This window comes from Carettochelys insculpta, chromosome 2 (assembly GCF_033958435.1).
Source record: "Carettochelys insculpta isolate YL-2023 chromosome 2, ASM3395843v1, whole genome shotgun sequence".
In the NCBI taxonomy this organism is placed as follows: Eukaryota; Metazoa; Chordata; order Testudines; family Carettochelyidae; genus Carettochelys; species Carettochelys insculpta.
Window position 1 is genome coordinate 220977308 of NC_134138.1, and position 6997 is coordinate 220984304.

General features: G+C 41.5%; 1 long non-coding RNA gene across 1 annotated transcript in view; it reads right to left on the minus strand.

The window, feature by feature from the left end:
- LOC142007954 (uncharacterized) overlaps positions 1 to 6997 on the minus strand; it is a 117028-nt gene that overhangs the window by 21579 nt on the left and 88452 nt on the right. The gene's annotated exons all lie outside the window — the stretch shown is intronic.

Here is a 6997-nt window from a genome sequence, read left to right on the forward strand (position 1 = left end):
GCTGTGCAGCAAGTGCACCTTGGAGTGAATTCATTATGAATGGGACATCGTTTCTGAAGGGTGCAGTGCCAAGCAGGCGTGCTAATTCTCCATATAGTGTACTCCCTCCTTGTTGATGACAATGCATTTGGCTGCAGTAAAAGGAGAGAACTATATTGCAAGTTCAGGAGCAAAGAGGCCCAATGGGTTTGTATTTAGGAAAATAAATCAACTGAGCTGATGTCAGCCAGATTATAAGATAAATGGATGCACCACAGAGCTGTCAAAGTGTATGTAAATATGGGGAAACAAAGCAATATAATATTATATAAATCTCACTTGAATTTTGTTGCTATTTATTATACTTGACATTTCCACAATATTCAAGATTCAGAATACAAAAGCATGAGTTGAAACTGCCCTGAATTATCTTGTCCATGCAGTTTCAATCAATAACTCTTTTTAAAGAACACAATTTAATTAATTAGCTGAATGACCCTGAGGCAGGTGTGGTGTTAATTACTAATCTGAAGGCAAGAACTGTCTGATGACAGTGATAAGGTTTTAGGCCTGCTTTTATTTAACACTCAGGCCCCTCTACACCATTCAGGCAATCAGTGGGCTGGACATGATGTAGATTATATTTATGTTCACATTTAAGCCTCTTCAGCCTTCAAGAGTGATATAAAGGGGCCCTAGTTTAACTGAGAAACAAGACTTCAGAATTCTGAGCTGTTTGTTCAAAGCCCATCTCCCATTCCAGATCTTCCCAATAGCCTCAGCAACCAGTCCCACAGGAATAGTCCAGTAAAGGCCAGCTCCTAGAATTTACCATCTAGGCTGAGTAGCAATCTGCTTGCTGTCTAATTTTTGGCAATAGAGGAAATAACTCTCTGCCAAGGCAATTGAACAAGGACCAAACCTATAGTATTCACACCCACTGCATAATTTAGTCCTTTTTCAGACACCTACTTAAATAAATGCAAACTTTGCTTGAATAATGTCTGCATGATATAATCTATAATAGCCCTAAATCTGAACAGCTCTTGAGCACATAAGTAACTCTGAAAGTTTGTTTTCTGAAGCTTAGTCCAATTTAGCAAAGCACATAAGCACATGCTGAGCTTTAAGTGCATGATGAAATATTTTGCTGAAATAAGGTCAGTATTACTAATTTCATCTTTTCACCAGAATGCACTACTAGATTCCAAAAAAAAAAAACCTCAGCAGATCTAGAATGTACTGAGACTCTACATAGACACTTGCTTCACGGCACTTCAGGTTTGAAAATGAATTCTTACAGCATGTACCAATATAGAACCATCTGCACTGCATTCAGATTGGAAGAATTCAATTAAACCTTGACTTAATGGATTTGCAGGGTATACAATTTATTCCCACAAATAAACTGATGGCCACAGAGTTCGAGAATGACAGAGGATCGAGTGGGTTATCGTTCGTAGTGTATTGAATTAAATGCTTGATTGTTTATCGAAAAGACAGTAATTGTGTTCTCATTTTTGCTTCCTTCCGCACATCCAAGCTTAATGTATGATAAAAGAAGTCAGGCTTCTAGAGATTACATTGAATGAATGGATCAGAATTCATGCTTCTGTCCAATCTCATTTTAGGTCAGTACGGTAAGGATTTGTGTCAGGTCAGCAGAATAAAAGGAATAGTTCTCTGCTTGCTAAAATCTTGCCAAATGTCCTTTGCGAACTGCTCATTTTATCTCGGGGGCAATATGAAAAGCCAAAGCCAATTTATGAGAATTTAGACAGGCCTTTGGCAACATAAGTACCCTGGGACTCAGGGCCTTATCAGATTCTGACCCAGCCTCTCAAACTACAAAGTGTTGTGTGTATGGCTGCACAGACAGACTTAGTCACACCCTCTGTGCCATCTTCAGATTACCCTAGCCAGGAGTCTGAGTGACCTTTAGGTGCATGCTTGTAGAGTCATTGTCTGTTAAGGGAGCATTTGTGCTGAAGCAATAGATCCTTGCTACTTAGGCTGAGCATAGCTCCTCATAGGTGCAATCATGATGACCCCTCTGGTACGGCTCTTCTACAGGTCTGGAATCAGTGAGAGTTTTATGCAAAACTTGGTACCTTATGACTCATAATGTAGACCCTCAGTTACAGAAAATTAAAGCATAAAAGAAACTTACCTTCTTCAGGAACAGATTCTGCACTTGCCACAGTGCCCCTCCTTTATTCAAAGGGACAAGCCACCAGCAACAGTGTTTTTACTGAGGGCTATTAACACAGTAACAGCTTTGCTCAAAACTAGATGTTCCTGGGTCTCTTCTCTAGGTTATGTAGTCAGTCTCCTGAAGGGTTTTATTCCTATGATGACTCACTCCAGCTGTTCCCAGTCAGATACCTACTAGGCTTTGCAGGTCACAGATGTTGGCTTTGTTGGAAGCTGAAAGCCTGTCTGACTGTGAGGTTTAAAAATATCAGTTGCAAAAAAGGCATTGGTTTTTTTCCCCGTTAGACAGAAATGTAGGCTAATATATATCAAAAACATATTAAGGGGTAGATTGTGCTCTGCCCTGCATGGATGTGAGGTAGAGGGAAGAAGGTCTTACCTTCCCACCTAAATAAACAGTCCAGGCCCAATTTTAACTGTTTTGTGGATGAAATCAGTGGAGCTCTCCCTTAGAAACTGATGGCACCATGTCACCTTGTGAATTTAAAGGCTGACATTTGGGTGTTTTAGGCTGTTTTTGCCTTGGTAGAACTTGTTCAAAATGTTCCCGTGACAAACTAGTGAAATGTGGTGAAATCTAAATGCAATCTAAAAGCCAGTCAGTTTAGTGCTCACGAAAGGTGTCAGGTTCACTGACAGTCCCTGAGGCTCATTTTTTCCATTTAGCTATACAATATGTTCAGTAGGGGCTGAAACAGCATCAGCTGTCCCATGCTCGCCCAGGCAATGTGCCCAAACCCCAACAATGAGGTGATACCTTTCAGGGTGAGAGAGTAGTTCAGTTTTCAGGACCACTTGTTTTTCCATCTCTCTCTAGAGATTGCCACTTGGCATCCTACTCTTTTGTGACAGAGATGTTTGCAATGAGCAGACCTGTCCATTGGGAACTGAGATGACTCACTTCTCATTTGTCACTAAGCATCCTTGAGATCACTTTGTATTTTTTATTCTTTATTCACTACTTACCTGGTTTGGACTAGAATCAGTGGTCTAGATATTACAGTCCTGATTCTCATTTACTTGGAGTCCTTTCTAATACTCTGTAAAGTGGAATTAGAGTGGGACTGAATTACATTTCATCCACTCTAAGAATCCTTCACATTGCCAGAGTGGTGAAAAAGCCTGAGTGAAAATAGGGCTTGCAAACTTCTCTTTCTCAGTATAACAAAAAAATCATTATTATTTATTAGGGAGTCCCGGGGACTCTAGACTGTAAGTGCAGAAGGGACCATCATGATCATCTGGTATGACCTCCTGTACTTTGCAGCCCACAGATCCACACCCACCCACCCTTATTGTCCATAACGTCTGTGTGAGTTAAGGAAGTCCTTAAATCTTGATTTGAAGACTTCATGTTTCAGAGAATCCACACTTATTCTACGTCAAGCCAACATGTGACCCATGCTCCACACTGCATAGGAAGGCAATCTCATATGAGTAAAAATTCCTTCCTGATTCCAAATATGGTGACCAGTTAAACCCTGAGCATGTGGAAAAGACATATTACTTGAGGAAAAGACTCCTGGGAAAGAAATCTCTGTAGTAACTTAGAACCTCCCCTTGTAGCGTCCCATCTCCAGCCACTGCAGATATTTGCTAATGGCAGTCATGGGTGGACCATACGTCATATTAGGTACCCTCATCATACCATCCCCTCCATGAAGTTATCAAGCTCAGACATAGTGACAAGTTATGTTGTTTCTCCCTCTACTTCTCTTGGAAGGCTGTTCCAGAACTTCACTCCACTGATAGTTAGAAATTTTGGCTAATTTCAAACCTAAACTTATTGATGGCCAATTTATATATATTTGTTCTTTTGCCAATATAGGCAATTAGCTTAAATAACTCCTCTCCTTTCCTGGAGTTTCTCGTTCTGGTGTATTTATAGAGAGCAATCATATCCCTCCTGAGCCTTCATTTTTGTAGATTAAAAAAAAAATCCAAACACCTTATGTCTCCTTATGTAAAGTAAGTTCTTCATTCCATTGATCATTCTAGTAGCCTTTCTGTGTACCAGCTCCAATTTGAATCTTTCTTAAACATGGGAGACCAGAATTGCACATAGTATTCTAGATGAGGTGGCAACACTTCAAATTACTTTTTAAAAATAAGCTTTAAATTCTTCCAAGAACAATTCTATTATTGATTTTTTTTCTTGTACAGAAAGCATCACATCTTGTTATTTTTACTGGTAAATAAAAATTAGTTACAATGGCAGACTATCAGTCGATAGCTAATTTTAGTTTGGGATTATGCTTTTTGCTTTCTGCTGTGGAAAATCAATATAGGAAAACCACAGTGAAACATAAAAGCAGAAAAAGAGTAAACAGGTAAAGAGTAAACCCTGATGCTGCAATAACCTATGCATGAGTTTATGTTTGTGTGGGGGAACTAATGTTAATCTCAGGGTTCCGGGCCTAAATAATGATGCAGTATTGTTGTACAAATAAACAAAACCTAATACATAACCTAAGAATACCTTTATTTGAAAAAGATAATTATTGAAAAATATTTCCTTCTTTTCAAAGGGTGGGAAACAGCAATCATACCCTTACCTCCATCTGGGCAGTGTTGTGAACTCTGAGGCCTTACCCCATTCTTTACTTCTCTGCATATGGAAGATCATGAAACTCCAGTTATGCCACTGAGTTTCAGCATATATCCCTGCTCTTAATCACAGTCACATCATGCAATCTCCAGCTAAGGATCACTACTTAAGAGGCCTCTTTCCTCCTCTTATTCTGACAGTTTATTACAGTTGATGTGGAAATGTTATATAAAGCAAGCCATTCACCAGAAATATTATGTCACACAAGGGCTGTCCTGACATGACACACACTGCATTAACTGCATGAATTAAACATATTAAGTACCTCATTATCCAATTATCATGTGAACAGCACCAGATCACTATACTGCTGAAAAAAATGTATATTTGAATGAGGAAGATCACTGCACCTTAACAACACTATAAAATGTATCATAATTTGACATGAAAATGGTACTAGCATAACAGAAATATATTCCTACATCCATGTGGGTGCTTTAAAATCTGTGCCTGCACCATCCTTCTACATAAGTATAGTAGTTTAGGGGATTTTATGCTGTGCCTTGATTTTTATGATAACAGATGTCAGGTTCTATTTAAAACAGAAAACATGAGAGGCAGGAAGGGTACAATTTTGCTTTTGCCTGCAATGTAGCTTTCCATTTAGAATCATAGAATCATAGGGCTGGAAGAGACTTCAGGAGATCATCAAGTCCTGTTTAGATTGCATCTAAGTATAAAATCTAACTCTGATCTATCAATGCAAATCTGGAGTAATTTCACCCATGTTAGTGGATCTACGTTGGATATATGTAAATGAGCTATAAAATACGGCCTATAGATAGTGGATCTAATCTTTGTGTGTGTCTACAGATTAGATTAGATCATATATATAACCTGTTTTCTAAGTGGGCATCCTCATAGCATGGATCTGCCATTATGTCTCTTTTCTCAGAAGAAAGTTTTGGGAGCTGGAAAAAAGCAGGAGCTACCTGGATCCTGCTAATTTTTGGACTCTTGTCTCCAAATTGTATCTTCAAAACAAGGAAAAAGTCTAGAGTTTTCTACTGAATGAGACCCCAAAGCATCTTGGCATTCCAGTGTTGGGAGGAGAAGGAATTCGGTGCTCTAGGAGAAGCTACATGTGTACTAAATTTAGACAACAAAACTGGGGAGTATGCAGCCACCAATTAGCTGGATCCAGCAAAATACTGATATAAATATAGAGGGTTTGCAGCTGCAATTTACCAGTATATGCTGAGGTCCACATTTTGGGTGTAATTGTAGGTAAACTAGCTAATGTCTGTTTTGTTGGTACAAATTCCTGCATCTAGATACCAGCTCTGAATTTTTGCAGTGTTTTTGCACGGAGGCACATCAGCATCTGAACTTTTAAGGTGCAACAGGAGCGGGCAAACATGCCATTTAAGCAGCAAAATGCAGTGACTGGTTCCAAAATTTAGAAAGATGCAGCAACATTCAGCTCTGAGTAGCTGTGGCTCATTTGGCTTGGTTACGTTGAGATCTGGACCGCACTGGTATATCAGAAGCCTCTCTACTAGTACTCTATTTGGATACTAGTACTAGGGAAGCAGGGGTCCGAAATGCCAGGATTCTGTCCTGGATCTGAGTTTTTGCAGTCCCCTTGCTCTGAGCCCCGGGTTTAATTGGCGCCGCAGGAAGCCGCGCAATTGTTCTATGGTGTGACAGCCTTTGGGAGGCGAGGAGGGACAACGCTCAGCACAAGCCAGCTGTTTCCTCCCCCAAAGTTTTGCATGAAAGGAATCCGCTGCCAGCACCACCACCACTTTCCTGCTCCCTGGGCAACCCCAGCTGGGGCGTGGGGCTAGGATGGAGGTGTGTGTTGGGTGATGGGGCGGGTTGCCTTGTGTTTGGCCCCTGGGGCGGTGCTTCCGTGGAGCCTCGCCTGCATATTGGTCCCAAAGTCATACATAAATATAGCCAGGGTGGGTTTTCCCCACTTCCCTCCTTCCCCCCACCCCCAAAAACCCACCCACCCCAGTGAGGTCATTGCAATGAGAGTGGAGGAGGCGAGCAGACAAGGTCGACGAGCGGAGCGTGGTGCTGAATGTAATCCGCCTCTGCCAGCCTCTCGGAGAGCGACGCTGGAGTCCGGCTCCAGCCCAGGGAGACCGAGCGAGCCAGGGCTGGGCCCTGTGGCGCGGCGGGACGAGCCTTCGGAGCGCGCCCCGGCTGGGCTCGGCAGCGGCGGCGGTACCTTGGACAGCTCCCGGC